Source organism: Capsicum annuum, chromosome 3 (genome assembly GCF_002878395.1).
Source record: "Capsicum annuum cultivar UCD-10X-F1 chromosome 3, UCD10Xv1.1, whole genome shotgun sequence".
NCBI classification, from domain to species: domain Eukaryota; kingdom Viridiplantae; phylum Streptophyta; class Magnoliopsida; order Solanales; family Solanaceae; genus Capsicum; species Capsicum annuum.
Genome location: NC_061113.1, coordinates 217,290,722 through 217,296,326, shown reverse-complemented (window position 1 = coordinate 217,296,326; position 5,605 = coordinate 217,290,722).

Here is a 5,605-nt window from a genome sequence, read left to right as displayed (position 1 = left end):
GTGGTTTGAATTTTGTGGAGGTTTTGGTGGACATAGTCTATCAACCCCCGCTTTAATTCTAATTATGTCACGCCTCATGGATCCTAAATCACCTTTTATAATGTCAAACCCACCCTTCAAGTCTCTTCTCAAGGCATCATTATTATCCTCCATTTTTCGGGCAAAGGCCTCAAAGTGAGCCTCAAGGCTCCCATTATATCAATTCCCAAGGATTGGGATACAGAATCCTCGGCTTCCATGGTCAATTGTACCTAAAAAAAGCAAAAAAAATAGCAAGCAAACAACCTACAAAACTAGCAAACAAGTTAGTTCAAAAGCCTCACTTCAGTCACACTCAACCTCACCTCACACTTGGCTTCACAAGTGTTGGAGAATCGGCAATACTTGGCAAGTTACTTGAGAGGTGAGAAGCTTTGAATCGGAATTGATCTTTGTTTGAAATGACTCAAATAAAGTGATGCACGAACTTGAACCAACAAAATACTACGACTTAAAAATGAGAAAAGCACACAAAAACCGAAGACACGAAATAAACGAACTAGACTAATTACCAAACTAGTAGGTACTTACTAGTTTGTTAATTAGTGATAGAATTAGCTTAAAAGAAACTAGAATCAAAAATTAGAAACTAGGAAATCTAATTTTAGAGTTGAATTTGGTTGAGCACAAGTGATGATGTGGCACTACGTGGTTGGTTGTCACTTTTCGAATTTTCAATTTTTTTCAAAACCTAGTTTCGGCCCAAACACTATCCCTTGGAAGTGAGAGTTTGGGAGTTGGGGGTGAAAGGATGCAATTTAGGGTTCTTTCAAGTCTCAAATGAAAATGGAATGAAATGGTCCCCCCTAGTAATTGCACTTGTACTTTGTTTGTCCCCTTGTCCCCTCCTCCTCTTGGAAGAATGGAATATTCTTTGAATATGCTTTTAGACAAACAACTTTTCCACTCTCTTTCTTCCCTCTTTAGGATCAAAAAACACCTTTGAATATTCTTCTTCACTAAGATATGAAGATCATGGATGAACAATATGAATATTCAAGTGTTGACCAAGTCTGACCACCTAGCAAATGAACTCCAAATCTGAATTTTTTTGAAGATCTAGGTTCCTTAGGCCAAAACAAACCCAACCTATTAAAAATCAGCCATAAAACTCGTGTAAATAGAAAGGTCAATTTTGGATTTTAGCTCAAAAGCTTCAAAAACACCACCATGTTCATGGAGGTTCTTAGCTCAAACTCAACCAAACTTCAATCTAAAAGTAGATCTAGACTCCCTATGTGCTAGAGAGAGAGGATCTAGCACTAGAAACCTTCAAAACACAATAAAAACTTGTAGATCTAACTTGGAAAATTCGGATCTACAACAAACACACAAGACAACACTTCTTTTTTTTTTTGTATTTTCTGATTTTTTTACTCTTCTTTGTTGAGATTTTCTAAATAAGAACACTAAAACCAAGATTTAGGGATGTTGGAACAACCCTAACCAAGGATTTGATACCAAATGATACAAGAGAAGACTAGGAATTCATGAAATGGACACAAAGATGCAAAAATCAGCAAGCACATGAAGAGAAAATAACACAATAGAAGGAGATGAAGAAGAAGAATTGCATGAAATTAAAGATAGATAGAGAGACCCTTACTTCTACCAAATGATTAACAAAAGATGGTGTATCAAACCATCAATCACACCTCATCAATAGAAGCTCAAACCTTCCTCTTAGGTGACCCAAAGGACCCACACTTCCTAAAGCACACCTTTCTTGCCAAATAATCCAATACAAGTGAAAAGCCAATTCCAAATGTATTAGGATTCAAGTTTCGGATTCCCTCTCCTAAGGAGAAGAGAAAGACTACAATCTAACACTAAGATTACAATCTAAAAGTCACTCAATTCATTATCTCAAAACTAAGGAAAATAAGAGTTATTGTGCCTATTTATACTTATTACAAACAATGACAAAAATACCCTTAATGAAGGGTGCTCCTTTGGAGTGTAAAATGAGGCCATTAAAAGACCATAATAGCCCTAACTTTGGGCGCCTCTTGGGTGTTGAAATATAAGGCAAAAAGTCCTTTTTGCCCTTCAAATGAGGCGCTTCTTAAGTGTATGAATTCCCTTCTCCTCCTCCAACTTGACAAGACTTTAAAAGGCTCCAAACACTTGCCAATTCCAAAGCTTGAACCTTTGACCATGCCTTGTATCCTTTTGTGCTCTTCATGCTTGTATCACTACTCATGTTCTAACATAACACATATATAAATATTTGAAGCCCTTACAGTTTGGATAAAGAGTATAATATAAATCTCTCTTTCACTTCTTTTCCACTAAAACTAGCTCCCCTCTCCCTTCACTAAAACGAAATTGGCTTTATTGATGAAGTAATCATTGAACCTGATGCTAGCTCCTCTTAGTTTAAAGCATGGCATAGGTGCCATGATATGGTGATTTATTCCTTTTGAACTCTCCCTAAAAAGATATTGTTGACTGTGTACTCTACTCCAACAGGGATCCAGAGAGGGTGTTCAATGCTAATCATAGCGCAAAGAACTCCAGTGACCTCTACCCTCTATGGTTAACACATATAGTTTCTAATGGATCTAAATGAAAGTTATTTTGCAGTAGAAATACCTTATGCTTCTACTCAGACTACTACAGTCATATCACCTATACCTCACAATCAATCTCGTCCAGCTTCTTTTCTATACAATCAATCTCTTTCACCTCATTCGTTTCCTATATCACCTATACCTCAACTTGAATAAAGAAAGTCCCACGCGGAACCTATGCAATGAGATTGACCCTTCCTCGAGTTAGGGCGTCTAGATTGCATTTCGGGTGTTTGAACAGCATAATACAATCCCTTAAAAGATATCTAACCTTCCTTACTTTAGAGAGGAAATCCAATCTTGTTTTGTTCTTTTTTGGCATAGCATAGAGAAAAAGTTGTCTAGTAGTTATATATTTCATTTCCTCTATGTTATGCTAAAGCGGATCCTCCCCTTTGGTCTATACCTAGTGGCTCATCTCAAGTCTCTTCACTCGACCCAATGAGCCTATGTCACTAGAATAGGTAAGGAAGACCTCCCATCACTGTACAGGTCATTCAAGAAGAACTCCTTCCATGGCAACAATAATAATACTAAATTTTAAAAATTGAGTGAGCTTATTATCACGGAAAGCCAGAGGGAGGAGAGAAGGGACTCTCCCAAGAAAGGCCCTAGCGAAACTTCTTTCCTTATCCCTTATCACATGCATAAAATGTAAAAAATCAATAAGCAACAAGAAGGCAATACATGTTGGGAAAGACCACCATGGATAAAGCAATAACAATGTGTGATTTTTCCGATTGACAAAAACGTTGGCGGAAATTAGAGAACGGTCCATCCCACCATACTGGATCTCTCCTACCGCTACCTACTATGGGATCTATTTAGGGAAGCAAATGTGTACGTTGTAATTTTTCCCATCGCGGTAAAGAGAGTCATCCGTGATTCATTAGTTTCATTTTCCGCTGATGTTGGCCAGCAAATATGTATGTGTTATGGTTTACTTGACAAATCTAACATATTTTTGTTTTGCAACTTTATTTTCTCTTATTGTCTCACAATTTTTAGCCCTTTATTCCACTAATCAAACACTTCACATATTTCAAAACCTACCACACATTTCCAAGCAGCTTACATCCAAGAGGCAGAAAGCAATGGCAAAGGAATTTGAAGCCATAGAGATCAATCAAATCAGAGAGGTAATTGATTTACCTAGAGAGAAGTAGTAAATTGTCTAATAAATAGTCTTACAATGTCAGATATAAATCTAAGGGGAGTATTTAATACTTTAAAGCTAGATTAGTTATACATAGGATACTCACTGAGACTTTATCCTTAGTGGTAAAATGAGAATTGTTCATTGTCTTCTGGCACTAGCAATTAAAAATGACTAAAAGTGATTTAAATTAGACGGAAATAACACTTTTCTTCATGGTGATTGTATAGGGTAAAAATAATCAAGATACGTGGTCATATCAAGTCAAGACACGTGGTTATATCAAGTCATGACATGTGGAGAGCAATAGAGACTATTCAAGGCAGAGGTAGACGGACATGCGGTTGAAATGTACAATGACGCGTGATGGGTAACCAAGGTAGCATCATTATTGATGGCTTGATTCACCCCATAGAAATTGTATTCTGCAAAGGCTTAGGATGCCCGAAGGAAAAGCCAGATGGCAGAACTAGCCATTATGAAACCGATCCATGAGGATGGAGGACGTTACAACTTTTATTTTTGTGAAGCAAAACAATCAATTGATTCAGTGGCTAGCACTGGAAACGTTGATCAAACAAACATCAACCCAACCCTATCTTGTATAATTCTGCAAACAATGAGGTTGATCCAACCACAACAAAAAATCAAGTGAGAAATGGGCAGGAGACTTCTCAGCATAACCAAACCCAACATGAAGAAAGCAATAGCGATAAGTCCAAGAAATAACCTTTACCATCACTTTCCTCTGTTAAGGCAGAATACCATTCTATGCGTCGGCTTACTGCAGAAATAACATGGCTTGTATGCCTTCTAATGTATTTGTATGTTCCCCCTTCATTTCCCATTTCTCTTCCACCAAATTGTCAAGAGGCTATACACATAGAAAAAAAAAACATCTTCCATGAGAAATTCAGGCATGTAAAATTAGATTGTCACTTAGTTTGTCATCAGTTTCTTGCTAGACGTATTTCTCTTTCATTCCCTTTGTGCATCAGCTCATCAATCTCTTCACTGAGCCTCCCTATGTTACTCTCAGTAACTAGATTCTTGGCAAGTTGGGTGTGTTTTCTTCGGGCACCCACTTGCAGGATTTTGGCACCAGAAATCCTAACCCTAAATTGAAGTTGTTGAATAGACCTTGCTTGGAAAATGAGACAAATGAAACAAATGTTGAAAATGAACCCTCGATCTCAAAATCTCAATTAAAAATGGCTTGTCACAATTAAAAATCATAGCCCTTTATTTCAAAGCCACATGGGTTAATCCATCCCTTCCATGAGATTCCCTCTAACTTTAGGTTCAGACAGAGCACAATCCAGCAGAAACACCAACAAGGTAACAACAGAAGTCATAGTAGAAGTAGCAGGCGCATATTCATTACAGTAGCTATTTATTGAGATTCTAGTACTCTATCCAGTCGAGACACTATTTCAACTTTAAGACCTTACAAGATGGTTAACAGAAATATATTACTTATACACTTTACACTTCCGTAAATTTTATGAATTCAAATTCATTAAACTACTGATCTTTCAAAATGCTTTTATATCTATGTAACCAAAATATCAATATTGCTTATAAATTTTGAAGAGGAGCTTGCCATGCCAACAGGAGGCCGCAGGTTCAAGCCGCGGAAACAGCTTCTTGCAGAAGTGCAAGATAAGGCGACACACAATACAACCTTGTGGTCCTGGCCTTCCGCGAACCCCGCAGACAACAGGAGCTTTATTGCATCATCAAGGAGAGAGCAATAGTAATTTTTTAAAAGTAGAAAGCAGAAACAGCATCAACAAGTAGAATATTCAGGTAGAATTGATGAGACGTACCATAAATC